The sequence below is a fragment of the Danio rerio genome, chromosome 21 (assembly GCF_049306965.1).
Source record: "Danio rerio strain Tuebingen ecotype United States chromosome 21, GRCz12tu, whole genome shotgun sequence".
NCBI lineage: Eukaryota > Metazoa > Chordata > Actinopteri > Cypriniformes > Danionidae > Danio > Danio rerio.
In genome coordinates this window covers 6938930-6952509 of record NC_133196.1, presented here as the reverse complement: position 1 = coordinate 6952509, position 13580 = coordinate 6938930, and the positions used below count along the sequence as shown (strand labels likewise).

General features: G+C 35.2%; 1 protein-coding gene and 1 long non-coding RNA gene across 6 annotated transcripts in view; one reads left to right on the top strand and one right to left on the bottom strand.

Annotated features, from left to right (window-relative positions):
* Positions 1 to 13580, top strand: part of LOC137488778 (uncharacterized) — a 385094-nt gene that overhangs the window by 53221 nt on the left and 318293 nt on the right. The window lies entirely within an intron of this gene.
* The window catches only part of shroom3 (shroom family member 3), a 150774-nt gene that overhangs the window by 67660 nt on the left and 69534 nt on the right, over positions 1 to 13580 (bottom strand).

Sequence of the window (13580 nt, the reverse complement as noted above, 5' to 3'; positions counted from 1 at the left end):
ACAATAAAATGTAAACATGATTTAAGGAACTGCCTATTTTCATTTTAATATTAGCAACTTAGACAGCAGACATGTTGAGGCGTCGTGCTGCATATATGAGCGTCATCTTCACTGTGTGGATATTTATAACAAAACGGAGCCGATAACAACTGCCTCCTTTCAATTTCAGTGAAAATACGAAACAGCCTCTCTTTTGCTGAATATCAGTTTTAAGAATCGATAATGGCCATTTTAAAAGTGTAACATACAATAAGTTTATACATTATAGGAAATAAAGGCGATCAGTCAATATACAGAATGGACGTGGTTACATTAATCATTAACTTATCTTTGCGCTCAGCCAAAACACGTTACCTGAGAACAAGTAATAGATTCCAATGACCAAAGTCAGGGAATATGTCGTTAAATAAAGACAACAAGATGAATGAAATATCACGTTTAATAAATATAGTGAGATTAGATCCAGCGGGAGATGCTTGATGAGAAGTCCGACTAGCAGAGCTCTCATCTGGGTAGATGGGCTGAGTGTGATTAAATGTTGATTGTGATGAGTTTTCAACAATACTAAATTGAAACTTTATTTTTTTTACATGGTTTAATAATTTTTTGTTATTAAAATTGAAGTTCCTGTTTCAAAGCTTACAGATAGATGGCTAATTTGTATGTCATTGACACTTTTGGCACTTTTTTGGAGTATTTTCATAAGTTTTGTTTTTTCCTGTAAATGATTCAATAAATACCGTACCGTGACATTCATACCGAGGTATTACCGTACCGTGAAATTCTGATACCGTTACATCCCTAATATATATATATACATACATATATATATATACACACACACACAGTTGAAGTCAGAATTATTAGCCCCCCCTTTGATTTTTTTTTTCTTTTTTTTTTAATATTTCCCCAATGATGTTTAACAAAACAAGGGTATTTTCACAGTATGTCTGATGATATTTTTTCTTTTGGAGAAAGTTTTATTTGATTTATTTCAGCTAGAAAAATGTGAACCATTTTAAGGTCAGTATTATTAGCTTTTTAAGCATTTTTTTTCTGACTGTCTACAGAATAAATGTCACTTTAAGCTGTATAGAAGTGTCTTGAAAAATATCTCAATATCAAAATATTATTAAAATTATAATGTTTAGAAATGTGTTGAAAAAAAAAACAGAAATTGGTGAAAAAAATAAACAGGGGGGCTAATAATTCTGACTTCAACTGTAAATATTGGCGACTTATACTTTACATTATCCCAAATGTTTTGAAGAATGTTCAAATTTAGAGAGATGAGCAGTTTTGTGAGACAGAGTGTGTAGTGTGTGATCATGCTAATGATCGATTTTGAAAATAAATAATAGTTAAAAATTACTAAAATAGAAAAAATATTACTTTATATTGTACATAAATTACTCATGTTATTTAATAGTATTACTGAAATCAATGTAAAAACTGAATATCTATTCACACACATTTACATGAGTCAATAAACAGACTGAATAATGGGTTTAAAAATCAGAGGAAATCTGCAGAGTTTGTGTGGGCCTGCCCATGACCCTGCTGTTACTAAAGTCATCCTCTACTATTACAAGCTACAGGAGGCCAGAAATAATAATAACAATAAGCTATCTAAGGACCAGAAATAATATTGAGGATGTGTTGTTGTGGTTACTTGCAACATCCGCATAGCAGCACTCTTTTGTAACCTCCTTCAACATCCAAACATTCCTAACTCTACTTGCATGGAAAAATGAATTTTAACCATAATGTTCATTAATAAATGACAAGGTCACAAATATTGTTAATAAATAAGTAACTTTATGACCTATACATATGTTAAGGAACTGAAACTCCTGTTGCTGTAATTGTCATTGTGTGTGTGTGTGTGTGTGTGTGTGTGTGTGTGTGTTTGTGCGCTCTTAAATATTCCATGCCACCCACATGTTTGACCCTGTCTTCACACATTTGACCTCTTCCCTTGTTTATATGCATCTGGAGTAAAACGCATCCAACCACAACATCAATCAGACATGTAATGATAAACGCACACTCTAGCCAAACTGCTACAAAATACATGACTGACCAAAGATCAGTCACTTATTGTGGTAAAAAATATGATTTGGGCATCATTCTAGTAGTGTATATATATATAAAACTCTTGCAAAATTGATGTAAACAGGGTAAATGCTAAAATGTAATTACAATAGGAAGAGATTTCTCTGATGGCTATTTTTCAGATGCAGATATCTAGGTTTTGTTTATCAAATTTAGGTATGAAGTAATAAATTCTCCTTCATCACGGGGTCTGCATGCTAGAATCTCCCCCTCCCCTCCATATTTTTCAAACCTTTACACAGTGATGTGAATACAAGCTATAAATAAACAGCGTTACTAACGGTAAAACTTTTTTCAGTAATGGTTAATCAAATGAATTACTGTTTAACCCGGTACTAAACCGTTACCATTATTTAGGGTTGGGTATCGTTTGGTGTTATTTTGATACCGGTCCTAAATTGATAATATTAAAAAGGTGCCAAATCGGTGCCTGAACCCATACTTTTGAGCCACAAAATTATGGGGGATGGGGGAAAAAAATTAATAGAACAATATAATTAAAGTATAAAGTAAACATCCATTCATATTTTATATATTTGAATTGCATTAATATATTTGCCTCGACCATTTGTTTGTTAGCATGAATTTAAGATTTGCGTTATGAAATGACATTAGCTTACTATTATCCTGTGGAAAGGCTGTCATCAAAATACTGAACTCCCTTTTTCTAGGGTTAAGGCTTGTGACCATTTACATGGACATAAATAATCTAATGATTTGCCTTAATCTGAATAAGACAATAAAATGATTAATGTGTTTACATGAGTTGCTTTTTGTTCCTTTCATGATCCCGTCTTAAATGTTATAGAAAATCGATTACCGTCATTGCGCCCTGCCACCCTTCGAAGGAAACTCATTTCGGCCGCTTGTATCCGAGATCTTGTCCTTTCGGTCATGATCCAAAGCTCATGATCATAGATGAGAGTAGGAACGTAGATTGACCGGTAAATCGAGAGCTTTGCCTTTCGGCTCAGCTCCTTCTTCACCACAACGGACCGGTACATTGACCGCATTACTGCTGCCGCTGCACCAATCCGCCTGTCAATCTCATGTTCCATCCTTCCCTCACTCGTGAACAAAACCCTGAGATACTTAAACTCCTCCACCTGGGGTAAGGACTTTCCTCCAACCTGGAGATGGCAAACCACCTTTTTCCGGTGGAGCACCATGGCCTCGGACTTGGCCTTTGGAGGTGCTGATTCTCTTCATCACAGGGTCTGCATGCTAGAATCTCCCCCTCCCCTCCATATTTTTCAAACCTATACACAGTGATGGGAATTTCAGGTGTTTAATTTTTAATTTTGATGCGAGCATTAAGTAAGGACTGGTGGAAGAGTGCTCTTTTAATGGATATTGATACAGCACATTGAATGGAAAGAAAAAACCTCCGCATTTCACAATGAAGGTGACTGTGGTCCATTAAGGGAATCAAAAATCACTGTTTACATGGTAGTCTAGACTCTTAATCGGAGTATTGTCTAAATCATATTAAAATCGAAGCATTGGTGTCCATGTACGTGCTTATTGAAAGTGCCTGATGATGTCACAAGCTTTCAGAGACCGTGCATTCCTCTGCCTTTAAGTTGATTCCATGAGCCCTCAAATGTGTCATTAAGTTTGACGTGTTTCCCCCTATACATGCAACTTTTGTTAAGCATCTGCTTCACGTTGCTGTGTCAGAATCCTTGCTTGGAAAATACACATTAGAACGCTTAGTTTAAGCAAATTTGATTAACGCGATCATTCGTGTTATCTGGAGAGTCGCTTTCGCTCACCAAATGTGATGTACTGTGTGCATTGTGTGCGTTCGTTCCCTAAGCAACAAGAACAAACGCCTGAACATTTTATTCATATATATATATATATATATATATATATATATATGCAATAATATGCAATAAAATATATAAAATAAATATATCTTTTAAGCCAAAAGTGATTAGAATATTAAGTAAATATACATTCTATATATTATTTTTTATTAGTAATATGCTTTAAGCACTTCATTTACACAACTTTTAAGGCAATTTTCTAAAAAGTATTTTCCACATATATTTGCCAAATATTGGTTAATTCTAACAAATCATACATCAATGGAAAGCTTTGATTTTCCAAAAATTTAATTGACACTGGATCCATCGTCAAAGGTCACATATAAACATGCTGCTGAGCTGTAATAAGTTTTAAGCTTTATAAAATTACCCATATGCAAAACTCAATTTACTAAAACTCTTATGTTAAGCTGCTTTGGCACAATCTACAATGTAAAAGCGCTATAGAAATAAAGATGAATTAAAGTGAATTGCAAAAAATGTTATCATAAATATGTAATTTAGTCTTTCGTCACTCTTTAAAAGTCAGCTCTGAAAGGTTTTTAGCAGGTCATTTTTCCATCTATGCTACAGAAGCATCATTTTTTGGTTCGCCAATTGTTAAAAATACTTTTTAGAGTGAATAACCTTCATAAAACGCAAAATTTTCCATGATTTAAAGAGTTTTTGTGTTGCTCCCTGGATGCTAAATGCTTTTCATGGTTTCACAAATGAGTGGAAATATAAAAGTGTAGGGTTTGCGTTTCAAAACAAGGGGACGTACCCTTTCAAAACATGCTGTTTTCCTTGAACACACCCTTCACCTGCATTTAAAGATTCTGTGAAAGTGTTTAAACCTAAACCAGCTTGACCCGCTGCAGGAATGCCATTAGCAGCCTAGAGAAAGCATGCATGGGAGAGCAACAAGGAACAAAGAAACGAAAGAATTCATTTTGACAGGCGTCGTTTTATCACGTGAACATAGAAGAACGACAGAAAGGTCATGCAAAGCATTTAATAAAGCCTTTGTTTACTTCAATAATGCTGCCGTTTGTATGGGCAAGTGAGAATTTGATATTAGTGCTGATCGGGTTGTATTTGTTCCTGTTTGAAAGCAATACAAAGACAAAGGGCAGACATTTGTTTTTAGTTTATGAACATAATTGATAATCTGAATACTTATGCAAATCTTGCATATTTAAGTTTTTGATTTGCATGAGACTGACATTAAATATAGGACGGACATTAAATAACACAGGAGCATGCTAAAAAGCACACAAAGCAGCAATTAAAATGCTAATAAAATGTGTATTATTGTAAAAGCTATAATAGATGTACAGTACATGCTGTGTGTGTGTATACTGTATATATAATTCAAAATCATTATCATTATCATAAATTCTAACGTTAATATATACGACGATGTTGTTATATTGTACATTTTTACACCTAAACTATTGGCATAATTAAACTAATGTTTTAAATGAATTATAAAAGAATTATTAAGAGTCATCAATATATAATAATCAACTTATTTATATTACATTATTATTTGTTATTAATTATTCAGCAATAATAATAAAAATAACACGGCAAAATGTAAGAAAAGAATGTGATTATACAAAATTATTCGTAGAAGTTACTGTTATTATATTGTAAAACTTTTTTGCTTAAGCAAATATATACTATTATAATTTACAAAAACATATTATTTTTAATGAATTATCAATACATTTCTATTAAACTATTACCTAATCATTTAATAATAAAACAACAACAATATATAAATGCGCTAGAATCATCTAATATTGTGTCAATCAACTTATTTATCATGGAAATCAACTTATTGATATAAAATTATTGTTTGTTATTAACTATTGAATAATGATGATAATAATAAAATAATAGTAGTAATAAAAATAACAGCAAAATGCGGAAAAAAATCGAAACCACCAATTTATTTATAAAATTATTCTTAAGATTATTAAATAAAAAATAAATTCTTACACCATTTTAAAATAAAAAGCTGTAATTATATGCAGTATATCACGATCATAATCACACAATTCGAGTAATTGTTATCCGTAGAAGTAATTGTTATATTGTAAAACGTTTTTGCTTAAGCTAATATATATTATTATAATTCAAAATAACATGCACGTTCTTAAGAAATATTACTATATTAATTTATTTCTATTAAACTATTACTAATAATCATTTAATAGTAACAACAGCAGTAAATAAATGTGCAGCATGTCATTTTGCGACATAAATTGAATCGGCTTTAAAATGTATCCTAAATGCAATAAAGAGATAGGAAATCTATATCATTGTTTATGGAAGTTTCCTTTGGTCGAACATTTTTGGAAGAAAATCTGACCATTTTATCCATGCTATTAAATCAGGATATACCCAAATGTCCAAAACTGTATTTAATTTTTTTTCCTATTACAAGCACTTTTACTAGTTCAGATAAGAAACTTTCAGTTACAGTTACATGCAAAACTTAGCTAGTTTTTGAAAAAATTCAGAAAGCCCACATTTTAGACCGTGGTTGCGGGAATTGTCTTATTGTTTAGATTTAGAAAAATCAGCCTTTTTAAAACTGGGAATCCCTTTGTAGGATTTCTGTATCACCTGCTATTGATATACATTATAAAGGTACAATTACATAACAACAACGGTATGTTTAAGTACATGCATTTACCTATGTATTTGTGTGTGTGTGTGTGTGTGTGTGTGTGTGTGTGTGTGTGTGTGTGTGTGTGTGTGTGTGTGTGTGTGTGTGTGTGTGTGTGTGTGTGTGTGTGTGTGTGTGTGTGTGTGTGTGTGTGTGTGTTATATATATATATATATATATATATATATATATATATATATATATAATTATTATTTTTTTAATAGTTTTTTTTCCCTATGTTTTTTTTTTTAATTCATTATTATTATTTTTTGTATGTTTTGTTTTGATTTCTGTAGTACATGTTAAAAGCTACTAAAATCACAAATTATTATGAGGGGAGGGCATTCAACAGGTCCACCATCATTTCAAGAATGGGTTACGGAATTGGGGAAGGTGGCAGCATATGAAAAAATAACAATGATTTGTCGGACTGTAAACGCCCCAAGCTGGGCAACTTGGAGGAGTAACTGGGCATAACATTAGACCAGAACTTAAAATTTGATAAACATATCTCAAAAGTGGTTGGAAATAGTTTCTACCAACTCCACCTTCTCTCTAAAATGAAATCCTCTCTTCCTTCACACATTCTAGAAACTGCCATACACGCGCTTATAACCTCCCGGTTGGACTATTGTAACTCTCTCTATTTTGGGCTGCCTAAGTCTCAGATTGCTCGCCTACAGTTAGTGCAAAATGGAGCAGCTAGATTTTTAACAAAAAGCCCGAAATATGCACATCACTCCTATTTTGAGGTCTCTACATTGTCTACCAGTGACACAAAGAATCAAATTTAAAAAACGATCTTGTTCTTAATCTTGTTTAGTGTGGTCAACTGTGGTCGCATCTTTTAGTTAAAGGCAAAATTTCTATTTTGTTTTTTTTTTTTGCTCTTTTTATTGTTACACTCTATGTTCTTTCCTATTATGTGCCTATTGCGGTTACTGTTTTATGCTCATACCATTTGTTTATTTTTTTCCTTTGTAAAGCACTTTGTGCAGCCTTGTGGCAGTTGCAAACGTGCTATATAAATAAATTGAACTTGAACTTGATAAATCTTTATCCAAAATTATTTGGTATTTTTGGAGGATGAATGAGGTGACTGGTGAGACGCGCGGTAAAAGTGTAATTATCCTATTTTTAGATTAGACTTTAGATGTGTGTGCTCTCTGCTGTCACAATGTGCGAATGAGACCAAGTGCAGACCGCATGCTTCTGACTAGAGATCTGCGCGGGACTAAATTTTGAATCCCGCTCCCGCCCGCACCCGCCAGGTTTTAGCCCGAACACGACCGCTCCCGCTTATATTAAGAATTTGTTGTCCCGCTGGATCCCGCTAAAGAGCGGGGGAGAACAAAACCGAAAAGTCACCCAGCTATACAGTCTAGACAGCCAAGCTGTCTGTATAAACACACACACAAGCACCAAGCAGACACACAGGCGTTTGCTGTTATATCAACTCAAAGGGTTGTAATACCATGTATCAAGTACCAATGTAATACCAAAAGGTTTTATATAAAGGTATATAAATACTGAGTCGCGCCAGCTCCGGGCCGCAGCGCACATTACTCTTGGGCCGATTACGGCGCGGATGCGGCAGCGCCAGCGCCAGCTTGCTTACGGCCGCCGCATCTGAACTCGATTGATTCGGATGCTTGTAGACTCACTGTCCGATTTCGGCCCGAATCAATCGAGTTCAGATGCGGCGGCCGTAAGCGAGCCGATGCTGCCGCTTCCGTTCCGGCAGCCGGAGCCGGGCCGAGTGGTAAGTCTCCTGCAGGTGAGAATCTAGCCGAGTGTATTTTGCTATCTGGGAAAGCTCTCTCTCTCTCTCTCTCTCTCTCTCTCTCTCTCTCTCTCTCTCTCTCTCTCTCTCTTTCTCTCTCTCTCTCTGGACAGGGGGCGGTGAATAATGGAATAATCGTTTATCTCGATTAATGGTTTTTCATAATCGTTAGAAGCCATAATCGAACACGAAGTCGGATTTTCGATTAATTGCACAGCCCTAGTGTGAGTTAAAACAAAGCTGTACTTCAAAAAGCACCCCAAGGTTGTGCACCTGGGTAGAGGGAGACACTTGAAGATCATCACTGAAAAAGCTACTAAAACCAATAAAAACGTGGTAAAAAAATGCCTCCCGAAATTTCAGTCCAATTTCTCAATTCAAATGAACAAGCGAGTCTTGTTCAAAAAGCATTTCCATTTCATACATGCAAGGTTGCTGAACGAGGCCCATTCTGAGCAGAAAATATAGTGTGCATCTCCTGTGCTGATGGAGGACAGCGTTTCAGTTCATCTCCCCTGCATGCCTGCCCTCGGTCACCGAACACAAGCCTGAATGAAAGAAAAGAGCAGGAACCTGATATCACCGGAGAACAGGAAGAGACCAAATACTGGCAGAGCGAGGGAACAAAGGGAGAGCGATGAAAAATAGGAGATGATCAAAACAACGGCCGAAATATTTGCTCTAAATGAGATTTAGTGCTCTTTGAAGCCACACCAGGAGTTTAACAAAGCTTTCTGCTAATAAATTAGCTGACAAGCAAACACGCTGACCTTTAGTGATGCCTCCTGAAAACAAACACCATAACCCGACTTCACTCTCTTCATTCTGGATGGGGAGAGCGTTTGCTTTATCCTGCGCTGGCCTTTCTGTCTGTGTTTACAGTGACTGCAGCTTATGTGACGCCAGAAAAGCTTAAAACAATAGTAAACACACTTTGCATTGATGCAGCATTGACTATATACAGCTTTGACCTGTTTTTGTCCTGCAGTGTTATTTTAGATTCTCTCATCTGGACCAAAAATTTGGGTCAATTTTGAGTCTAATTGCAAGTGCAAACACGCGTTCATTCATCTACTCAACTCAAACAAACATACACACCAGTAATCTGAGCATACGGCTATAGATTAAACATATTCCGCAGACAAGATGACTAGCTTCCCAAGCTGGAAATGACTCAATATTTACTGCTGTAGTAAATTAAGGAAAAAAAGGCTCATTGGGAAACTCTCCTAGAGTTAAACGTTTTTTATTTATTTATTTTTTTAATCTATTTAATCGATTTCTGGGTCTGGGGGTGACACTTTTAGCTTAGCTTAGCAAAGGGTTGTAATACCATGTATCAAGTACCAATGTAATACCAAAAGGTTTTATATAAAGGTATATAAATACTGAGTCGCGCCAGCTCCGGGCCGCAGCGCACATTACTCTTGGGCCGATTCCCGCGCGGATGCGGCAGCGTCGGCTCTCTTACGGCAGCCGCATCTGAACCCGATTGATTCGGGCCGGATGCTTGTGGACTCATTGTCCGATTCCGGCCCAAATCAATCGCGCCGAAATCGGGTCCGAGTGGTAAACTCGTTGGGAAACTCGTTGGGAAACTCTCCTAGAGTTAAACGTTTTTTTTATTTATTTATTTTTTTTTATCTATTTAATCGATTTCTGGGTCTGGTGGTGACACTTTTAGCTTAGCTTAGCATAGATCATTGAATCGGATTAGCATCTGGCTTAAAAAATGACCAAAGAGTTTTGATAACTTTCCTATTTAACTAATGCTTTACTCTTCTGTAGTTACATTCTGTACTAAGACCGGCAGAAAATGAAAAGCTTATGTTTCTTAGGTAATATGGCTAGGAACTATACTCTCGTTCTGGTGTAATAATGTTTAATAATGCCATGTGGTGGATGCCTTGGATGTTACCTACTGGGGACTATTTTTTGAGTGTGTTGCTTATGGGCTAATCTAATTCAATAATCTATGCTAAGCTAAACTAAAAGTGCAGTGGCTGAATGGATTTTAAAATGGTGAAACTGTGAAGGGAGTAGTAAAATGAGCTTATTTTCCTTAATAAAGTGGAGTGTTCTTTTTTAAAGAGGGGTTTAAGCTTCTTTTATTCTCATTTTTAAGTGGCTTTGGATAAAGGTGTCTGCTAAATAAATAAATGTGACCCAGTTAGCTACTCTAAGTCGATTGCAACACCAAAACCTACTTAAAAGGTCAATAAATGTTACTTTTATTAAACGTATCAAATCAAATAATATGAGGCTTTCGTTTTTAACATTTAAGTGAATTGAATCAACATAAGTAATGATGCTATTGTTGATATTTAAGGATGCTTTCACACCTGTAGTTCGCTTCATTTGGTCCAGACCAAGGTCAATAAAAGACACATTGTAGCATTTTCTGCCGTCTTTGGGTCATTTTCACACCACACTGCTGGCTTTGGTCCGAACCAGTTGAGAAGAACCAAAATGCAGTCATCCGACAAAATCCACGTCTCTTATTGTCCAGATGCTGTTGAACATAGTTTCTAAACTGCTTATCGATTGGTCAGAATTCATGTGCGGGAAAATGCCAATGAACTCCCGCAAGTAAACAAACCGGCAGACACAAAATGTTGCTTTATACTATGGAGGGACGACTGCACTGGCTGATTGTACCTCTTCAAGCAGGTCTCGGTACCCTTTTTTTGGTCCACTTTGTGCGCACTCGAGTACGATTGCTGCATTCACACCTGCCTTAACGAACCGCAAAAAAAAGGCAGGCACCCTAAAAGAGCTTGATTTGTACTAAATTAACACTGATATTAGTTTTGATTATTTTCCTGTTTAATGCTTTACTTTTCTGTGGTTACATGGAAAATAAAAAGCTGATATTTTCTAGGCCGATATGCAGGAACTAAACTCTCATTCCAGTGTAATAATTTTAATAAACAAATGAAGACCGCTGAAGTCAGTAATTCATTTCCATTATTGCGCCTGACATGTTTACTGTTCTAAAACATTTTAGATGTTTCCCAAATTAAAACATATTGTGTACAAAGGGGGAAAAAGTTTTGTTTTTTACCCAGACGTTTAAAAAGAATATATTTTAGAGCAGTAATCTCAATATCGTGATACCGTAAAACCATGATATTTATATGCAAGGTTATCATACTGTCAGAATGTAATACCGGACCATGCCTACCTACAAAGTTACCTATTGTAGCTGAAATATTTAAGTGAGATGCTAATGGTCTAATCCGATTCAATACTCTATGCTAAGCTAAGCTTAAAGTGCTCCCACTAGACATGGAAATCAGCTGAATGTGTTCAAAAATGATGAAACACTCTAAGGGACTCTAAGGGAGTTAAAAGTGTTTGCTAAATGAATAAATGTAACCAGGCCCATATTAAGAATTTGGAGGCCCCTGGGCACAATGCCTTGCAGGCCCCCTACCTAGCCGCACCCCTAAAGTTGAATAAAAAAATTAGATTTATATAATATTTTTATAATTAACAATCTATAATGTATTGCTCACATTTTAAAAATAAAAATAAGTTTAATATTTGTAGACTAGAAATATATGTACTGTATATCATTTAAAGCATACTTTTGAGAAAAAAATACCAATACAACTAGTGAAAATAAATATACTTGTTCAAGTTCACAGAATCAGTATTAAAATATATATTTATGGCTATTTTTAATGTATAACTTCTACAAAATTATAATGCATATGATTTGGAAATAACACCTCTGCAATCCAGTTCTATGAATCTGAGTCTTATATAATACAAACACCTCTTAATGATTACTACTTGTCTTCCTTGTGATGAAGAGTAGGCAAAATCTGATATGTAGTGGGGGAAATAAGAAGAATGAGTTTATCAGACACTGGATTCAAAACCAGGTTTTGAACCAGGTTCAAAACGTGTTGCCATGCGCTTTACGAACTACGCCAGTCACGCTGCTGTTTGTTGCGCTTCTTAGTTATGTTGTCTCTGTCAATCAAACAGTCATGGGTGGAATCGCTTAACCAGCTTATTCCAACGAGGTGCGTTATTTGCACTTAGCTTAAATAGACACTCCAAAATCGGCACTTTTCCCCCTCTTGTAGGGGCGCCAAGTGGGCCTGTGCCCATAATGCCCATTGGTTAATCCGGCCCTGAATGTAACCCAGTTACAGTTGCTACATTTAAAGTAGATTGAAACACTGAACCTACTTAAATGGTGAATAAATGTTACTTATACTAAAATATATATGAAATAAAATAATATTAGACTGTGGTTATAAACTGAATCAACATCAAACCATTTTAAGCTGACCAATGATGCAATTGTTTGTATTACTAATAGCCTGAATTTTACAAATTAAGATGATATTTTCCCGTTTGATGCTTTGAAACTGCACACTACAGTTCTGAAAGTAAACCTTTATCCACTTTCTCTATTTGGAAAGTGATTAAATTGATTGTGTGTGCTTTTGTTGAAACCACTCATTGACAATATTCCAGTATTGTTTTAATAACGAGCGGAATTAATGGAAAAACTACATTACCCATAATGCTGTGTTAAAATCCCACCAATCAGAGGGTTGCAGCTAACAAAGTGCACTAAATAGACATTTAGCTGCGCACACTCTTAATGCAAGGTATAAAATTTGTAGAAATAGTTTGTTTGAAATATTGTTCAATGATTTTTACACGACTGAAACTTTTAAATGCACAGTTTTATATATTCATCCGTTGATTTTGAGTCGGTTGTGATATTGTAGCTCCTCAATGTTGCACATTTGTCTTATTTTCATATACTTGTACTCATATCAAGTTTGTGGCTTCTAATAATTGTATTTTTAAACCCCTTTGGGAAAAAATAAATGGGAAAACACTGAGCCAGAAAACTCGGTTTAATATTTGTATCAGTGAACCATCTATTGTAGTGTACTCAAAACAAACTGAACACACACAAGCCTTATATTTACATATGGAAATGAGAAGTTCACATGCAAAACTAAACAACATCGCAGCAACCAATGTCAAACCCATCACAATATGATCTTATTCACACCCACAATACTGTTAAACATTCAGCCGAACGCATCTGGAAGCTTCATCAAATTGTCAGCTGATTGACATGCAGATAAACTTGTTTTGCTTTTCACAACAGCGAGATTTCAGAATATTTTTGTTATTATGTAGATTTTTCGATTCT